The sequence below is a fragment of the Athene cunicularia genome, assembly GCF_003259725.1.
Source record: "Athene cunicularia isolate RWA chromosome 1 unlocalized genomic scaffold, athCun1 chr1_part1, whole genome shotgun sequence".
Classification (NCBI taxonomy): Eukaryota; Metazoa; Chordata; class Aves; order Strigiformes; family Strigidae; genus Athene; species Athene cunicularia.
The window spans coordinates 3,699,954-3,721,173 of NW_020799091.1; the positions used below are offsets into that span (position 1 = coordinate 3,699,954).

Sequence of the window (21,220 nt, forward strand, 5' to 3'; positions counted from 1 at the left end):
TATATATATTTTTTTTTTTTTAATGACAGGCTTTCGTTTGTGTCTGTGTCACGATGATGGGTCTCATTGTAACTTTATAGAGATATTGTCCAGCAGTTCAAAATTAAATAGCAGCTGTTACTAAAGAAAAAAGTGGTGCTGGGAGAATGGGAAAAGATTTTCCCATGTTAGAAAAAAGAAAATTGCTAAAAAAATATTAATTCCTCTGAATTTGCCGGACATTGTTGTGCTAGAAAATAAGAAGCAGACTGACACCAATAGAGGAACTGTTCGATTAACTTCCCCTGTCCCAGGTAAATGAAAAGTAAAGCCAAAGAGCTGGGAAAGACAAGACAAAAATTTATTTGGGTCCACAAATGAATCCAAGAGGAGGAGACCGACAGCAGATCACGCTCTGTTTAGTATTGAAAAGCACAAACCAAGGATCGAAAGGTAAAGCTAAACAAATTCACAAAAGGTAGAGATGCTTAACAGTGAAGGCGCTTAACCACTTAAGCCCAGTTGCAACAGGCATGGTGGGATCTCTATCTCTGAATGTGCTCAGGGCGTCTCTGGGAGATAAGAGTTGTCCGTGCAGAAGTTGCTAGGCTCCAACCGGGAATGAATGAAATTCCATCACCCCCATTAAATGGGAGGTCAAGGTGGAAGAGCTAATGGTTTCTCTGACCTCAAAAATCTTTGAAATTATGAAACCATTAGATTAGGTTGCTGATCTAATTGTCTGGGTCATTTGGAGTTGTGGGGTTTTTTTTATAGAAGCTTTTTAATTTAATATATTGCTTATGACTTACTATAGTTGGGATAGACACAATAATTAACCTTTAGTTATTTTTCAAGGCGTAACTTCTCTAAAAACAAGGGGGGGGCGGTGTAGATGGTAAGTTCTGGTTGGCATTCAGCAACTACAATGTAAAAAAAAAACCTCTTCAAAATCCCTTAAAGCCCTTCTCTACACTGCGTCTTCTTTTAAATGTTTTGCCATCAAGAATATTAATGAATTGCTAAATCAATTAAATATTTGTTCATTATCAGCAATAAAGAAAAATCAACTTATGCAATTATAAGTGAATTAAAAACAATGGAATTATTATTAATACTAAAGATTGGCATTCTTCCCAGAGTTGTAAGTTTAATTTTACTTGCTTTTTTTAAAGCTAAATTCCTTCTCTGCAATCCACCCAGCACAATTCTTGGTGCTTGTTTACCCACCAAGGGTTCTGCAGATGCAGGAAAAGTGGAGCACTCTCGCAGACATACGCCTTGTAGCCTCTTCAAGTGAACGCAATAATTCAAAATTCTTTAACATTTCAGGTTCTAGGACAGATGGTTCATAACAACAAAGGAAAATCTTAACGAAAGCAACTTTTTTAAGGAATCTTGGACAGACTCCACATGAGATTATATTCATAGATGATCTACTGAAACTTTAGGGCAAATCTGGTTGTACATAAGCTTTTCTACTGAAAAAAAAATAAGACCAATCTATGGAATGAAGAGTTAGATCTTGAGTTCAAGGTGGCTCAGTTACAGGGTTTTAGTCTGTCCCATGAAACAACCCTTTAAGTCAATCAAATCACCATAATTTTCATGATTGGCCAAGCCAGTTCTACCTCTGAGAATTGATTTGTCAGTGCGAAAGGAAGGTGTGATTGGAATAATGAGATCCAAAATAGTCTACTTGCTTCTGGTCTGTGACGGAGCAGTATCTGATTTGTCAATATTCTCTTCTTTTACTGGCCTTTTCTTCATTTTAGTACACATGTAAAACAGAAAGTTAGAAAAAACCGACAAAGTTGCTTTTACTTGAGAATGAAGAGGCAGTAATATAAACTATGAGCACCCAGGTTGCACGCACGTGCCTCTGCCTGAACATCCTATCCCACGGCATTAATAATACTTCCTCAGGGATCCATCACGGGTGCTTCTGTTCTGGCTCCACACCTTTCTAAAGGACGGTTGTGGGCAACCGAAGGAGCAAGATGCGGGCTCCAAAGAGCAGTGATTAGACAGTGGCTAGGAGAAAAGTTCAAGAATGTGGACTGCCAGGCTTAACACAGGTTTAACCAACGAGATCCTGTTACACAGAAGGTGAAAGGAGGTGTTCCATCGCTTTATTTTGGCATCATCGGCGTATTTATTAATTAAAAAGCAGCTGCAGAATGTGGGAAGAAATTCAGCCGCTGTTTTCCTTTGGCCCCCACAACCAGGCTCTCACAGTACTACCACCTCCTTACAACCTCTCTCACTTCAGCAGTGGTCTTGCTTTTTTTTTTTTTTTTTTTTTTTTTTTTTTTTTTTTCCCTTTCTATTTTTTTCTTCTTTTTATGCTGTTCCTGGTTATCAAATGCATTTTTTAAATCTTTTATTTTATAAATTCAACTGTCTCAGGTCTTACTTCTTCATTTTCTGGTGGCCAGCAGTGCTGGGGATCTGGTGCCTTTCACTTTGTTCCCTGCCTGCCAGCAGTACTAACGTATGAAGCTTGATGAAATAAAACCAAACCTGCTGATAGACCTGACCAGCCAGTGGTTTGATGCAATTAAATGTTAATTCAGATTCAGATTTGTGATGGTTTGCAACCAATCAAATCCCAAGGTCATTTTGTCCTTTAGACATAGCTGTGTAGTACTCTGCTTAACAACAGCAGAAGAGGCACGTAGCTGTATTTATTTCCATGATGAAAGATATGTTGTCTTGCTAAAAGCATCTTAGTCTCTCAAGGGGTCTGCTAGGAGACCTCCAGAGACAGTGGTGTTCCACTGCAGCCCAAATATTCATCCTGCATCCTGAAAGACTTAGCACTTTTTTTTTTTTTTTTTTACTTTTTTTTTTTCTAAAACAATTAAACAGCTGTGGTTTTAAATTATTATAAAATGGATGTGGAGCTGAAGCTCCCTGGTGAGATGACAGGGCTGTGTATTCCATCATCGCTTTCCTGCATTGTGCAGAACCATTGTTTCAGGCTTGTTACAATCCAAGACCACACTTCTTTACCTACATACTTTGGTCAGTTTTGAGAGCAGATAGTTTACCTGTACGGCTATACTGACACAGAACCCAGGTTTCAATTAAACCCATTTAAAAGTGTTACAACTCTCTGCACCTTATTCCCTTTACAACAGGGGAATAACAGCAGCAGCATAAGCCATATTTATTCTGGTAGCCAATTATTTCCCCTAGGAAGAGATATGTGTCTTCACCTACAGTGGTACAATGGAAGCACCACACCTTTGAAATGCAGAGAAACCCTCAGTCAAGATGCACTAACCTTGGTCTCACCTAGATGTTTTCCTGCTCAAACCACTAAGGAATAGTCCATTTATTTTACAACAAAACCTAAAAATCAGCAGAAATTTGTTAGGGCTACTGTGAACACACTAGTCTCAATTCCAGCTTGGGATCGAATAGTTGAACATGTGAGCAACTGTTAGAAAAAAAAGGTGTTTTAGTTTTCACTCTCAAGCCAATTTTTTTTTTTTTTAATATTTTGTCACAAACTTTACTTAAGCCAGATATTTTTCCCATGGAATTTTCTACATTCTTTATCCTCTTAAGCAAAACAGAGACTGATGATGCCTAATTAACCATCCCTGCTCATGCTTAAACCTGGTGAAATTTTAAGCTTTTCTGTGTTCCTGATTTCTGTGCCTTTGTGTGCATTTGTGTGTGTTTTTTAAAGACCTTCTGAAGACTTCACATTCATTCACATCTCCACGCACGAAAAAGGAGATGAGAAAACATGGAGCTCAGAACTTAAGAATCTACCAGCAAAGCATCTCTCTGTGCTCTGATTGGCAACTTAACATTGCAGGAGAAACACGGAGGCTTTCTGTGCGTCGACCCCATCCTTCAGTATGTCTCCTTGTACATCAATAGCACAGCGAGCAGCGTGCCATATATCACTACTCAGGTCCTGAAGAAAGACACCTGTTCAATATCTGTGTTCAATCCCCTGAGTTAAAAACCACATTCAGGGCGTTATTATTATTTCATAAATATGGTTTATTAATCTATCAGGCTGTAATGCTTGAATTTAAAATTAATGCTTCTATCTCACATGACCATGGATAGAAAACGCCATCATAAAAGACAGTGTTGCACAGGCTGGTAAGAAAATTGTTTTCTTGTGCATAATACTTACGCTGCTAGAGAAGATGCTCAGCAATCCTTTGGACGTACACATATTTTCACCTATTGTTACAACAGCCTGCTTGTTGTTCTTAAGCTGAATCTTTATGAAGTCCTATTTAAGTTGTGTACCGATTGTTTTAAACAACAGCTAAAGCCAGGTATGTAGTGGCGGGAGGTTAACCGAGTATGATGAAGTATAAGAAGTCCCAGATAATTAAACCATAAATGCAGTATACTGATTTAGAAGAACACCAAGCAAATGTAAAATAACATAGTATTTCACAGTACACTGAAATGGAAATGAATGGCAAAGTCGGTAGGAAACACCGCTACAGACATTTATACCTATTCTAAGTCTGATTTCTGAAAAGTAATGAGCATATAACTAGAACATTTCTACTAAATCTTTGGAAACTGCTAGTAATACCATAACAATTTAACAGAAAGGGAACATCAAATGTCCAAAGGTTAAATATCTGCTTATTTGGAGTTTGATTCATTCTAGAGAAAACAAATTGTCCGATGATTTTAGAGTTTGCATGCATTTTGACAACTTATTAGTAATAGGGTAAATGTGATTTCAAAAAGCATCCTCTCAATATACTCGAGGATTTTTTGTTTGCATATGCTTTTTGAAGCTTTTCTCATGCTTTTGCCCCTTGCACCAATTAATACAGATGTTGCAAATTATTTATCTTTATCAGCAGAGAAATTCAAGGATTGAAAGAGAACAGTTCCACAACATCCTAGTTAAAATACCAGCTTGGGATTTGTTTGTGTCCTTCCAGACAGACACCAATTAAAAAACAGGGGGGAAAAAAGGAAAAAAAAAAAAAAAAAAAAAAAAGTAACAATAGCAAAGGATTGATTGACAAGTGCTATCGAACAAGACTTCCTTCAAATATTTTATGAAAAGGATGCTGGATTTCATTAAATTCTGTTTTCAAAAGCCATCTCTATTGAAAAGAATGCTTTCAGAGGAATTAACTGTTTCTGTCCTGCAGATCACAAACCAAATTCAAGAGTTCATCTTCTCATGGCAGCAGGCCTCTTTCCCTTTTGCCCTATCTGCAACAGGAAGATAAGAGGCAGGTGGAAAGGTCTTGCATCTTTATTATATGCAAAGGGTAAAGGTATTTGTACAAGGCTGGGTGCATTTTTGAGGACCAGCTTAAAATACATAATTGCTTTATCTGCTGATACACTGAGGATTGTGCTATCTAGGCCACACAGGTGGGGAAAAAGAGTGCTCAGAAAACTGCTTAAAAAAAAATCTATTTTGCAAGCTCCACAGCGAGCCTTCTTGCTGTAGAAACTTCCCTAACTATTTCTAATGGCATGGAACTTCAAATCACTCCTATCAGCTGAAGGCCACCAAAGTGCAATGGAAGTTGACACAGCAGAAGATTGTGGCTCGGGCAGCCCTTTGACACAAACACCCTTCACCCCAAGTTTGCGAACATTTTACTGAAACAGGGTGACCTGGGAGGCAGGCATGGATTTGGAGGGGCAGATGAACATTTTTCAAGGAGCATCTCACGCAGCCATAGTAGTCGGAGCCACCAAAACCGGCACAGATCTAGATACAGAGAGGACAAAACAGTGTGAAGTTCTCTTCAGAGCAGTGGCCAAGAGAAGACCAATCTGTCTACCTAGATCCAACTTCAGTAAGACCTGAGGAGAAAATACGACATGGGAAACATATTGTTGTGAGGGTTAAAGAGCCTGAAATTGCTATTTTGCCTCAGTGCAGAGTTACTTGTGAGAAGAGGGTAGATAGAATGGATATTATGGAGGCTTATTCTCAAACCTCAGCTGTGATACACACACTGTTGATTTCCTACTTAAACCCCTGCCTTCCTGTAGTACAGAAACAAGGAGAAAAGCAGAAAAATTCACTTTCCCCACTCATGCCACAGGTAGGAAAATCAAGCAAGGATAAAGGAATGGGACAGTAGAAAGGAGAAAGGTGGGAGCAGATGACAGGAGAATCCCAATGAGTATGTCGGTGTTGTCCATATGGCCTCTGGCTTCAGGTTGAAGGAAATCACAGTGCACTTTGAGTAGGAAAATTCAAGAATGGGAGAAGCCACGTGGCCCATACCTTGACCTCTCAGGCAGTTTGGATTTGGCTGTGGTGTCCATCACACTGCTGACAGGAGAAACCTGAGTCGGGGACCCAGGAAGGATTAACCTCCTCCTTAGCAGGGATATTCTGAAGTGGCTGATAACAGTTCACTTCAGTGCTCACGTACAGCGACTGCAACGGCATTACACGTGAAGGGAACTTGCAAGGATAGAAAAGCCTCCAGCCAGGAACCTCATCCCATTTCTTTGCGTGAGAGTATCTAGTGCAGAATAGGCAGTGCTAAATCCCCACTATAAAAGTGATGACGTGGAGAAAGGAAACTTCAGCTAACGTTTAGCTGGAGTTAATGTGGGTTTTAGCAAATTCAGGCGACCTCTCCTCACACTGTTTCCAAGAGCTGTCAGAGAAGGTGGACTTGTTCTTCCCTCTGAGATGTATATAAACAGAAAAGCTCTGTGTCCCAATAAGACATCTGCAGCTATAGTGACGCCTTTAGATAACGACAAAGATGGTCATTCCAGGTTTATCTTTGAACTTTCTTCTTTGATGGTCCCCCTTCCTTGAACCACAAAGTAACAATAGGGATGAACCCTGACACAGAGAAACAAGTGGTTTTATTTTGTGCTGTGTTATTTTTGCAGTCTGCATACTTCGAAGCAATGCCATGAGAAAATGTCCATTTTTTTGTAGTAGGAACCAATAAAAAATGTGCTAATTAGTGCTCATTTGACCACTCCTTAACAAAAGGAACCACAACACTGCCCATGAACAGTGCTTGTACTGGCTCAGGGAAAATATTCCCACCTAGACGTATTGTCTCACTGAAATACAGCTATGTCAAGAGCTCCAAAAGCTTGAGAAGCACTGCTAATAAAAACGATCAATTACTGCTCCTGTTTCTTGTCTCCATCAACCCCCTACTCATAGTAAGCAAAACAGATTTCACTTTCATAGAAGGTCTTTCAACCTTGGGGTCTTTGAGCATGTGGCACCAGGAAAACAACAGTCTTGATTCAGCAGATGCTTTACAGGTGTTTATTATGGAAGCTCAATGTGCCCAGTGTGCAACCAAAGATTATTTTTCTTCCAAAGACCAGGCTTGCATGGAATTCTGTTAATTAAATGCGCCGTAGAAATGTCAGCCTTTACCCTCTCTCTATATATAGCATCCTTTGTCCTTCACATAATGATTTTAAAGTGTTCTGCAGACATCATTTGATAGAATAATATGATATTATTATTGAATCTTTATGCCTCCTATCGTCCCAGGAGCACTGACCTTGCTTTCCCAATACAGAGGTCTGTCTACCAGGCTAAGCACGCTGATATCTGAGCACCTCAGAGCAGATCCTTACGTGGCAATGTTTCTACAGGAACTCAAAATGGCCAGACATACTGATAAGATCCATTTACTACTCTTCTGCATTTCTGCACGGTTATAAACCGATTCCTATTGCACATGTAAATCCCCAATCTGGTGACATGGGAGGACACTCATGGTTCAGATAACTCAAATTCCCCCCAGTTGTCAGGGTTGCCCACACAGCTAGCGGTGGATGCAATTTACTATCAGACAGTAACCAGGGGGAACCAAGATGAATGGATCCCCCATTCACTCTTTTCCAGCAGATATGTAGTACGGATTAACGTCTTTGACCTACTAAATCACTACGGGAATAACCCTTTATTTACATCCTTCACCTTCATTTGTTAGGACAATGTATTAATGGTGTATGTTCTAGCCATGGACAAACAGATATTAGACACACCTTTTTTTTTTTTTTTTTTTTTTTTTTTTTCCTTGACTGGATATGTTTTATAGACATATCCATAAATATACATGTACACAGTAGGGTATATGCAATACACCTGGCAGGGGTTACCCTCAGCACATCAATTTTTAATATAATTTTGGCTTGTTTCCATAACCATCAAAAAGTCTAGGTTAGGTTGACAGGTCTCTTAAAAAAGTACAATTTGTGGCAATCGAGATTTTATTCCTCGTTTTAAGAAAGTTCTGATACATATCAGGCTTTTTCTTTCAGGAATGCGATATTTTAATGGAGCTTGGATGAATTATGATACAAAAGCTCCTATCTGGAGATATGCAGATATTTCATGGCATCATCAACATCCTTTGCATATTTTTTTTTTTTTTTTTTTTTTTTTTTCAGAAAAGAATTCTGAGTACTCTACTATTACCTCACCACACTTTTAATTTGACCTGAAAAACCTTGTTTTCTCCTTCTAACATAGTGGAGATGCCTAGGCTATAGTTTATTTTATTGAAATATCTCTAGGACTCCCCCCAAAAAAATTAAAAGAGTATTGATATAATTACAGTATTGCTATACCAATCTCTACCAAATCAGTCAACACAGCCAGAAAATTTAGGCTAGCCTCATCACGATATAAACACAACAATCTGAAATCCGTAATTATAACCTGGACCGAGGGAAGAATACAAGCATATGCTTATTGTTTAAAACAAAATGAGAATTAGTACATCCTTGAAACATAAAACTATAGTTTTGAGTGCTCTCTGAGTAAAGACATTCTCCTGTGCTGGATTTCAATACTAGAAATGTCATAGGACTCTTAGCCTTTTCGTTACAAGTCAGGCCATTACATGTCTTGTTGATTGCTTCTGTACTTTGAAGTACAGAGTTCCTGACCTGAAGTTGTAGAAATAAACTTAATTGTGTTTCTAAACCTTTATCTATGGCTAGTTAAAGCCTTGGTATATGTAACACTTTACAAACATTTCAAATTTCTATTGATTTTCTTTTGTTCTCTCTGAAATACTTTGGTATATGCACTCGTTTGTAAAACTGAGGTACAGTACTGTGTGGCTGTCAAGTTCTATTTATTTTTTGTTAAGGACAAATAATGTTTTATGGGGGATAATACAGTTCAAAAAGGCATCTTATGCAGCATCATTAAATGAGTCAGAAGTAGTAGACCCACATGATATTGTAAAATCAGTGGTGGTTACGCTCATTCATCAAAAGCGTTGGTGGAAGTCAAGAAATAGTTGTCAATTTGGAAGTCAACATACAGTTTGTATTTGTTGGGGGAAAAAAAAAAAAAGTGTTATCTTTGCTTGTACTGGGAGCGTGGAAGAGTAAAATGGTGAGTGTTGGTAGGCATTTGGTGAGCTGGAAATGCTGGTGAAACACTGAGAATGGAGACTCTGTAGTAAAGAATAAATTATGCTAAGTAGTATACGAGCTGCCATGAAATTATATTTAGGTTATTTCTTATACTTCAAATGAACATCCAGAACAGCACATTAACATTGACAATGTCATTCATTCAAGCTTCAGGAGCATGGGATGATTTCTCCTCTTGATTCAATCACTTTGGTTAAATCTCTTGTTAACAGTTGAGAAAAAAATGGATTTTCCAAGTGATCACTATTTATTAGACAATAAATTTAAAATGTCACTGCAAATATAATTTAATGTTTTTTTCTCTTTTCATTTCTTTAAAGAAAAACAAGGATGGAATCAAGAGACAAATAATGATGCTTTAAAATATCATGAGGAATAGCTTGATTTATCAACTCCACTTAAGTATAAACACACATCAAAAGAAAATGATAAATCTATAAATCCCACACCATGATAGATTAAGAGTTTTATTTCTTTCTCTCATTTTTACAAATAAATCTAAAAAAACAACAATGATAGCGTACTTACATACTTCAGATCCTCATCTGTCTAAGAATAGAAAGCACTCAAGTCATGTGTCAGAATAACTCGGGTGGTCTCTTCTCAATCCCCTTTTTGTGTTCACCATCCACAAAAATCAGTGCGCCACTGCAATGGTCCAGCCATCCTCACTACAGAAAAGGAGCCAGGTGTTGGGTGTCAGAAAAGACCGGCAGGGATTTGTAAAGGTTGTTTGCATGGCAGCTGTCAGGATTGTCCATGTAGGATCCTTCATAAGTTCAATGACCCAGATTTCCCCCTAACTGTGAGCACTTAACTAAAGTAGAAACAGAAAATACTTTGGGTTGGAAGGGACCTTTAAAGGACATCTAGTCCAACTCCCCTGCCACAGGCAGGAATATCTTCAACTAGATCAGGTTGCTCAGAGCCCCATCCAACTTGACCTTGAAAGTACCTACATCAGCCGCATGTTCTCCCCAGGCTACCATCTCATTAGACAGCAGCTGATAAATGTCTTTGTGTCTGCACTGATATGGAGAAAGGGATATCTTCCTCCATATCTACAGGACAACCATGCCCATGCTTTGATTTCCTCAGGAACCTGGGCAACCAGCACAGAGTTATGGCACGGTCCAGGTTTGTTCCTACCCAAGATACATAGGGCATGCCACCATCCATGATTGGCTTCACAGTTTAGATGTGATCTCAAAAAAGCTGGATGAGGGGCAACTGTACACTAAATGCGAGGTGCTTCAAGCTGCGTGGAATGAAACTGGACCTAAGTTAGTATGCACACATATTTAAATCTGGAGAAAAAGAAAACATGCTTTCTATGTGACAGACCTTCTAATAACTACTGGTTTTATTATTTTTTTTTTCCTAGATTTCACACTTAATGATGGTAATAAAGCATATTTGTTTATTTTAAGAGATCACTAAAATACTGTAGTTTTACAGGTTTTTTTTTAAAAAGAAATTAGAGGAGAGAGACCCCTGTGTCTGACACCTGGATAAATCCAATTACTTCAACATACATCAAAAAATGACTGCCTCAGTCCCATGACCCGTATTGTTCAGACAGTTTTCAGTATAGTTTGGTAATATCTTGAACAATGTTTTAGCAGCTCATTAATTAATGGGGACTTGAACACAACTCTCAGTTTTGTAGACACAAGTTTACTGTGAAGAATGTTTGGGGAATGTCACTCAGTGACGACACTGATAGGTGTTAACACGTGGCACAGCAGTGAAAAGGAGCCAGTATACGATCTTGCTAAAGGCCTATAGCTTCTGATAGGTCACAATTAGCACGCCCACAGGTGTTATCAAAAACACAGAAAAACTGTGACTACAGATGTAAAACACAGCCCAACTCAGCCGTCCGCATAAAACTGTCCAGTGTCACTACATATGCCCTAGTTTTCCTGACTGTCCTTCAGCCGCAATCCCGTCAGAAATGGGTTTCCTACATATCCCGCATCTTGTCTGCCAGTCTCTGGGCACCTCAAATGTCTCTGAGTTTATTACAAAGCTAAATCACAAGTTATGCATTGACAACAGGGCTCTGAGATCCCCCTCTCACCACTGGTACTTCCCGTATATAAAGCCAACACCACCACCCAAAAGCACTGCTTCAGGGGATGGGTTGCATACCTGGATGCCAACATTTTTGCCTTGTATGCTGCTTATGCACATGCATGCAGGTTATATCAGGGCTCTTCTTATTTTTATTTTTTTATTTTTAAATTATTATTCTTGCTTTTGTGTAAAATTTAAATAATGGTAATTCCAAAAAGCCATTATGTTTTGATTGTTAGGAGCTGACATAAATGGATTCCAGTAGAGATAATGTTATAAATGTTGATCATGTTACAAGTTGGCCCACCTACTGTCACTTCAGGAAGCAGAGGTTTAAATATAAATCTCCTATTTTTAACTGAGTTAATATTAGAACTGAAGGAGGAGATGTTCAGCTGGGGTAAATAGTAGCTTCGCTGATGTAAGTGGCACTATGCTGATTTACGGCAGCAAAGCATCTGTCAGAAACAGCTTATCTTCTCTTCACCAACTGCTCCATTAATGTGTTTATAATATTAATTCAACAAGGAAAAGAAAAATTATAACACGAAGAAAAGTCCAGATTATTCAAAGGTATCTGGCGAGTCCTGACAAACTTCTATGAGTAAATGAATGGAAATATAGAGTGTGTGTCTTAGCCCACTAGACTGTTTCAAATCCCTGAGCTAAAATCTGCCTGTGTTTTGTTTACAACGAACAGTATATTCCAGACATAATTAAAATGAAGAAAATTGGCATTGGATACTTTAGAAAATTGGTATTGGATACCTCTTGATGATAAAACCAAAACAAAACAACCCCCAAACCCAAGGTATTAAATGAAAGTAATTTTATATAGTCCAACCATTCATTTATGTTTTCTTCTTGAAGCTGCAGTTCCTGGAGTACTGTGAGTAAGATTCTTATAAAAATAAGAACAGGACTGTCAGATTTTGTTACTAAATTAGAAATAGGAGTTCTGTATTTGGAAGAAAAATAAAAAGGAAAAAAATGCCCTAATGTTTAAAACTCACAATTCTAAATACCTTAATTTATCTTGAGTTATTAAATATTCTAGAGCTGGGTATTAATTCTGGGTGTCTACTCCACAGCGCTTGGACTTTGTAATACTATATAAACAACCCTCACAAAAATCTAATAAGTTTAACTCAAGAGGAACCTTACTTCTCTGAAATTCCAACTAAGGAGCCAAAGTTCTGTTTTCTTTTTAAATTACTTTCTCTATCTTTAACTTAGGTGTTTAAAGACTCCATAATGAAGCACAGCACAGAGTAAAGCATAGAGGGGCTGAGACTTTGAGCTTTTGGGAGATTAAGGGTTGCAGAGCTGCTCACTTTTTGTTACATTAACCTGCCCAGGAAAGCAATTCCCTCCACAGCCCCCACGTTCAATCCCTGTAAGTGGAGACATATGGTAGTTCTGTGATACAGAGAACACACTGTAGTAGTTTTATTGATACCGGGACTGCTTCATAGCCAGCATAAGTCTTCTCCGCTCAGCTACGAATTGATCCCATTGACTCCTGGCAAAGGGAGAATTGTCATGAAGGTTAATGCTGCTCTTGCGGTCAGATTCCTGCTCTGAATTGCCCTCCGGAGGTACTTCTCTCCACTGACTCCAAAGAGATTTGCTGATTAAACTTAGGCTAGAGCTAACTTTTGTGCCTCTGCTGATTTGGTGGGCTTGATTTGTAATGGTGCGCTTTGGTCTTTGTGAACAGCTGGCTCATAATTCTCACAGGTGAGTGTATTGATGGAAAACCATCAGAAGTGGCAATGGGAGTGCTGCAAGCTGTGCACGGCCATCACTGTCTTCTCATCTGGTAGAATGTCAAGATGACAGAACCTCTCCCTACATCCCTCTTCTGCCTGTCCGTTATCTGAGCACAGCAACCATTAAAACATTTCAAAGCCCACAGAGATCGTTTTGTATTTTCTGTTTCCCTCCTCAGATTTCTCTCCTGCAGCCACCAGCTTCTCTGCTAACCTTGAAACTTCAGGGAATTTCATTCTGTGGCTTGTGTTGCCTCCAAAGCAGAACTGCAGGACCTCAGCTCCTCCCTAGAAATTATGTCTCCTTGAGTCATTATTCCCTTTTGGCCTCAGACCACTTCCTGCAATTTCACTGAAAACAGTTTCATATGAGCTATTAATCCATGAAGGTTAAACTAGCCTGGATCCACCAGTATTCCTTAGATGCATTTTCCTTTTCTCCCGTCGCTGAACTTTGGTTGAAATAGAACCAAAAAAGGTTCAGACGGGTTTTGGCCCATTCTACACTGCTTATCATCACCTAAATACTGTTTTCTTTCCACCTCCAGTTTTCTGCTGCAGACTACTAATTACCAAATCCATTGTTCTTGAGGAAATCTGATGATTTGTAAAAGCTGAAATGTTAACTATTGAAACCCTTGCATATATCCGCAAATGATTATGCAAGGCTGGAGGAACAATGCCAGATGAGCAGCTGACAATCCCATTTAAAATTAGTAGGAGCAGGCACATTAACTGGCTATGATACCAGTACCGTTCTCCAGCATTAACGAAACTCTTCTTGATCCTGAATGTAACCCCAGAACATCCTTTATTAAATAAGATTAATAATACTGAGGCCAAGGGTCACCCTGCTTCAGCGGAGAAAGCTCAATTATTTATGGATACTTCACTCACTAAGGCACCAACAGGTTACTAAGCCTTGTAAAGGGAGATTTTGGGTCATTATTCTACACATATGCATCTCTTGTATGAGGGAATCAACAGCAGAGAAATGAGAACATTTGAGGCCTTTAAAGCTTCTGGGCTGGGGGAGGGTGTTTGAACACTGGAACAAGCTGCCCAGAGAGGGTGTGGAGTCTCCATCTTTGGCAATATACAAAACCTGACTGGATACAACCCCGAGCTGTTGTAGCTGACCCTGCTTTGAGCAGTGTGGGTTGGACTAGATGATCTCCAAGGTCTCTTCCAGTTTCTACGTCCCTAAGATCTCTTGAACCAAGTAACAAGCGATAGGACAAGAGGGAATGTTCTCAAATTGCATCAGGGAAGGTTTAGACTGGCTCTTAGGAAGCATTTCTTTCCAGAAGGGCTTGTTGGGTGTTGGAATGGGCTGCCCAGGGAGGTAGTGGAGTCCCCATCCCTGGAGGGGTTGAAGAGTCGGGCTGACCCAGCGCTGAGGGATCTGGTGTAGTTGGGAACTGTCAGTGCTGGGTTAACGGTTGGACTGGATGATCTTCAAAGTCTTTTCCAACCTAGATAATTCTGTGAAGTCATGCAAGTGGGTTTCCCGGTTTCTGTCCCCAACTCTTCCATGTACTCACACAAAAGCAAAAATACTCATCACTGGCCATGGTTGCCAGCTGCTTCGCAAAGGCAAGAAGAATCTCATCTTGAGAGAATGATACCAACTGATACCAATTTTCTCATGTACTCACCAACTGAGCATGTGAAAAACAAACCAGTGGCCATTGCTTACTATTGTCCCTGCAGAATTCCCTGCAGTTAAGTGATCTTGTCTGCAAAATGGGATGTACTTGACCCTACAGGGCACAGCTGCTATGCAAACATCATGTATTATTACAGGCACACCGGAGTAATGGCTTTGTGTGTCATCTTTGTCACCTTGGTTAGTCCAGACGCAGTCATACAATCCAATAGTTCTGCATCAGGATGGAGGAAGTAAAACACTGATGATTTTATTGGTGTGTTGATCACACACTGCAAGTAGGGAAAACAAAATGTTTCTTTCAAGTGTGGCTTTCACCTACTTTTACTGCAGTTGGAAAGAAATGATTGTGACCCATTTCACTGGAGGAAGATCATATTTCCTGGGGACTCTGAAAGGACCAGCTGGGTCCAGTCCATTTTGCCAGCGCCAGTGAAGTTTTGCTCTGGCACAATTTCTACTTGCTGGCCACAAGTTTCTACTGTGGCTGCGCTTGATACACATAGACTTTGATGTTATCAACCCACCTTTACACAGCCTGTTGACTAATTATGTGTGGATCCTATCACAAATCACATTTTCCCCCTCCCTTTATCACCTGATCTTTCAATATTGGGAAAAAACAGAATGATTGTTTTTTCTCTCTCTCTCCATGGGGCTTGGGTACTTTTTTCTCAGTATGTTAGAAAATTTCCTCCATACTTGGAATGAAGCATTTTGTTTGCACACAACACACACTACTGGGGAATTTTCCATGCTGACACGATGTCAGGCTGGCACGTATGCTTTATACCTGCGCAGCCAAAGGAACTGGCAGATGGTTGGTGACAAAAGGAGCATCCCATGGAGCTGCAGGAGAACTGTCTCAACAGATCCAAGATTTCAGAGACTGGAAGACACTGTGTAAAAGCCCAACCATAGCACTGCTCAGCATTCCGCCAGAAGCAAGGCAGGTGCTTGAAACATTTGCCAGGATTCCCTGACTCAAAAGGGTTTAGTCTCCAAGCCAGAAATAAATCCAGCAAATGGTGAGGGATCCTCTTACAAAGAGATCTAAGGGCAACTGCCTGGTGTAGAACAGCATCTACATCCTTGGCCTTGTGACATTTTGATAGCAAGAGGACAGACCTCTTCAAAATTCTCCTTCCCAGGGCCCAAAGCGGACAGCCTGTGAGAACAAGGGAGAGTAATAAGAATGCAAACCATCAAATGAAGTGTAGCTCAAAGAGAAGGAGATGTGCTGTCCAGCAGGTCTCCTTTGAGCATGGGTCTCCAGGACCACAGCATCCACCACCCAACAGCATTTGGTGTCAGGGACCAACGTACAGGAGAAATGAGGCTATTTATGGTTCAGTGCTGCATAAACACATGAGATGTAACCTTTGCTGATGGGGTTCGGGAGGAGGCAGCGAAGACTGTTGAGCTCAGTATGTTAGACTTGTCAGATCTGGATCAGTCCTGCTCCCTGCTTGACAGCTTCATATTTCATGTCATCCTCCTCTAGTAGGCAAGTGACATACTTGGAGTTCTGTCTCCCATCTAAACTTGATAAAAAAAAAAGTTTTCTGCATCTTTCCTTCTTTGAGTTGGTGGAAGACAAAGGAGGAAAGATATAGGGTTTTTGCACCACGTTGTTAATTTATTTTCGTAAATCCTCTGCCCTGTGAACTTTTCCAGTACCTGCCCCTGCTCCTGCTCAAAATTTCCCATGCTGCAACTGCAACGTATTGACGCGATTCACAGTTTTGGTTAAGCAATGGTGAACCCATCCAGAACAGGTTGAGCCTCCTGCTTTTAAAAAAGAAATGAACTGTAGGAAATATCTTTGCAGCTAATCTGTCTTCAGACTCAGGAAGATTCTTCTGCACCTCTGCATTTCAGAAGATGACCTTTATCAGATGTAAAGCCTACAAATATGTTCTGACTGTGTAGGGCAGACTACGGCTATGGGATTTGATGTACAAATGTAACAGCTCTTCTATCATACATCATCCAATACAGCCCAGATGCAATGTCACAGAAAGGAAATCAGGAAGTAGAGGGAACAAACATAAAAAAGTAGCTTATAACTTGACAGTGGGGAAGAACACCCCAAGTAAAACAATTTATACTGAAGGGCCAATGGAGTACTGTGGAGTTAGTCTCCCTAGAGGAGTCAAGGGAAGCCAGGTACAATATTATCTCTCTAAATGCAAACATTGTTTGAGAGTCACAGTGCTTCTGTGATCAGGCCAGAAAGAACAAGAGAGCTCTTTCCTGAGTAAGAGACTGGGCTTGCTGGTGTAGGAAGCATTGTGCACACTGATGACCTAGGGCATCGATTTCATGATCAGGAAACCCAGAGACCTGCTTCAGCTTTCCCATAATAAGTGGATTGAATGCATTCATCAAACCTGAAATTTCAGGGCTCAAAGTTCAAAAAGCTACCAGAGGCAAAATCATTCCCGTCCTTCCTCCTTCTCTTGTCCCTTCCAAAAACAACCCCGCTATATTTTTTTTTCCTTTCCATTTGACTGAAATCACCTGGGACTCAATTATCTTTCTGGGATGGAAACCATATGCCATTTCATGTTCTTGCATAAGGTTAAGCTGCATATGATGAAACCGATCAATTAAATCCTGTGGGAAAAGAAGGGAGGGTGAAACCTGGTCAGGAGTTAGCGTTCTCATTTACAGACGACCTAATCCAAGGTATCAAACACATATAGAAATTTGCTTGCCCACAAGGAACACAAGAGAGAAAGTGCTGCCTGTGTTGTCATAAAATTAATCTGGGGAACATTAAGGTGGGGAACATTAATGTAAAAAAGATGGGGACATGCACTGCTGAAGACTGGTAAGAACTGGACTAAGGAAAGTTTGAATTATTTAATAAACCAAGTTTTCTGTGTGGTTTATTTTGTTTTGTTTTGTTTAGTTGCAGACCACTTTGAACACAGCAGATACTCTGCTGACCTGTGTTCGCAGAATCCAGACTTCTATGTGGGTCTATGTTTGTCACTTCACTTTAGTCCAGGAACAGTCCCCTGAAATGCTGGTCTGAGTTTCCAATCTATCTGGCATGCGATGTTGGTTCTTATCATTCTGGATGGTTTTTTTTTTTTTTTTTTTTTTTTTTTGGGCTGGTCTGGCAGGGATAAAAGAGAAGGGAAAACAGATGTTGAGGCACTCCATTAGGCCTCACACTGGTCAAATTCCATGCACACAAAAATTGCAAGTGGAAATAAGATCTACATCCACATGCAAGCAACTGTAGGGAAACAGTGCGACTCAAGCTAAGGCCCATTTTCAAATAAATTCTTGATAAACCCTAAACCAATAACCTGTAACACTTAATTTCCTTGTCAAAGAGCAACTTTATCTTTGCCAGTGAAAAAGAATAACTCTGAGAACCACTCAGTCCACAGCTCTGAAGAGTTTAGGTTGTACCTAGGGTAACATTTCAGTGCAGTTACACTTCCCCGGCATCTAGCATTTGGAAAGTGTGTGACTGAAAAGAAAGAGGCACAAACATACACAGATGTCTACTGTTCTGGCTTCAAATAACTCTTGTGAAGACAGAGAGGTATATATATATATATATATATATCGGTGTGCACGTGTGTGGGCATGCATGGGAAAGCAAAGTGAGCTTTATTTTTACTCTGAATCCCACCTAAACAAAGATCCTAATGTTATCCCCTGGAATGAGGTAAGAAACATGATCATTAGGTTCCAAGACCTGCCTGAAACTACAGTTTTTGTAGCCCTGAATGAGCGGCAGCCAGAGAGATCAGATGAACTGCATTTAGAAGTGAGGCAGTGAACTGGTACAAGGAGAAAGTGCTTTTAGTGATCAATATGAAAACAGGGGGCTTTCACCTAACCACAGCGAGGATGGCAAAGAGGAATTTGGGCAATATAATATGGGATGAAAGGGTAGATAGCCTCTTATTTCAATCTAAAGACTTAATGACGCTTATTAAAAGGCTGTTACTGGGTTTCATGGAAGAATTATGGCCCTCTACTTCTTTCCTTAGAACGAATGGCCTGACAGGGAAAGGCAAGGTTTTTTAAATCCTTGGTCCTTGTTAAGGAGGTGCTCTTCTCCTTTCTCTGTAATTTTTCCCAAAGATCAGCTCATGCAAGCAAGCGATTCACGTGCATTGTTTATATTTGGAGTCCACTCCCTCTGGCTGTACACAATGCAATTCAGCGGGCAGCACATTCACACAACAGCACTTGGGTAACAAATTATTATGATTTCATTCACGTAACAATTGTTAAGATTTGGGTCAACTCTACTGGTGAGTGAGAGCTCTGAAATAGCAACTGGCCTTATGCTTAAGAAAATCCTTTAGGCCAAAGTCAGGTCTAGAGGAGACACATTGAAGTGAATGAACTTCCAGCAGGTGAGCTGGGCTGCACATTTCTGATGGGGAAATCTTTCCACCTCTGCAGCACTTCCTTATAGCTGTCATTTGCTCTATGAATTACTGCTTTCTCGTCAGATTTACCTCCCCTTCTACTTGAAAACAGTCATCTGGGGAATAGGCTGGGAACCAAACAAAACCTCCTCGAGGTTAATGTGGCAACAACAACAACAACAACAAAAAGGAGCTGGTCTATCTCTGAAACATGGGGCTGAACCACATGGGACTTGTTCAGCTACAAGAATCCAATCGTTCTGTATCTGAAAGCAACAGGCAGTGTTGCTTTTCTGGCACTGGATATCAACAAAGTGGCTTCAGCTCACCGTTACTAGATTTTTTTAGACTGCTTAGTGTGCTTCAAAGCCTCATAGTTCTTCAGCAGTGACTAGCAAAGACAATTCGGATGAATTAGTGTCTCATAAAAAGATCTATTAATTAGCTCTTCAACTAATGTTAAGAAATCCCATATGGCATTTGAATGTAAGTAGACAAAACGCTGGCATCCCTATACTTCTACAGCAAAGAGACGTGGGGCAGAGATACGTCCTGGGAGACAGGAGTCCAGAGCACCAAACTGCCCTTCTTCTTGTTAGATTAATTAATCTCATTAGCATAAACTGGCCTTTTGGAGGTTAAAGAACTATCCTCCCACTTATTGTAGAACAAACCATGGGAGATCAGTTTAGATACAGTTATCTAAAATTAGATAAACTGCGCCAAACTTATGAAAAGCCACGTTGCTCTTGTATTCTTCCTGAATGTGAATTTGTCTTACATGCGTAATGCAACTTCTGGGCTAAACCGAACTAGTTTCCAGAGGGCACCTAGCGATCCAAGATGTAGATTCAAATACCTTTCAAACTGTAAAATGTGAGAAATTTTTTTAAAGTTAAATATTTTCAGACATGTAGAACATGTGAGAACATTCCTTTAGAAATTAACATAGCGGGGAATCAAGCGATGATCAAATGAATGAAATTAAAGAGACTCTCTTCTGTTGCGTTCCTTGAATGGTAATTTATGAACCAGAAAGTAAATGCACAAAGAATCTTAAATCACAACCAATCACCCCAGCAAAACTTTTACACTCACTTCACACTACTAAAAGGTTTAAAAGCCAGAACAACTGCAACAGGAGATCAAGTCCAACTTTACTGGAACAAATTGTGCTTTGAATTATGTTGGTGCAGTGCCACAGAAGTCAATGGGATATGACCTTCGCAACTAATGAAAGCGGTCCACTACATTTGTCCTACTCAGCTTGGCTGCAGAGCTACTTTGCACATTCTATGCACAGCCTCTTGTTCCCTCTCTTAGGATAAGTAAAAAATTTGTAGTTAAAATATAAGCTATTGAATGTGAGAGATGCTCTTTTACAGCAAATCCTCCTTGTAATAAGGACAATACACTGGAAACTGTAGACTAGATTTACATGAAGACTGATATAACTTGTTGAGCTTGACTCAAAGTCCTTTCACTGTGAGATCTCTTTGTAAAGGAGCGGATTTGCTATGAGGTGTAGGAAGTTGGCAAGCATTTCAGAGTGTTGCCCGGTGCAGCTCAAGTTATTGCAGTGTGACTGCAAATCAATCATGAAGCAGATCCTCATCCTTTGCCTCCTTCCCACCCTCATCTGATCCCAGCCCTGCATATGACAGTGGGGTAAAGAAATTCCTGAGATCCTCACACCTAAAATTTGGGCTGTGGCAGACATTCCCCTGACAATTCCGCTGAACATGCATTTGGGAAATGCCAACAGAAATGAGTCTGTTTATTCTTTAAGAAACAGATTCAGTTAACAAGGGGAAGGAGGAGGAAAGAGGGAGGCAGTGAAAATAACGAGAAATTAATACAGATATCATTACCCATAAATATTAAAGCAGATTAACAGATTA

General features: G+C 40.0%; 1 protein-coding gene across 7 annotated transcripts in view; it reads right to left on the reverse strand.

The window, feature by feature from the left end:
• The window catches only part of TENM4 (teneurin transmembrane protein 4), a 601,633-nt gene that overhangs the window by 500,875 nt on the left and 79,538 nt on the right, over positions 1–21,220 (reverse strand). For 5 of the 7 annotated variants that reach the window (XM_026843650.1, XM_026843624.1, XM_026843642.1 and 2 more), the window contains one exon: positions 9,922–10,064. The exons of the other annotated variants lie outside the window; for them this stretch is intronic. The gene's annotated coding sequence lies outside the window, so the exon portion shown is untranslated. The remainder of the gene's footprint in view (positions 1–9,921; positions 10,065–21,220) is intronic. 7 annotated transcript variants of the gene reach the window in all.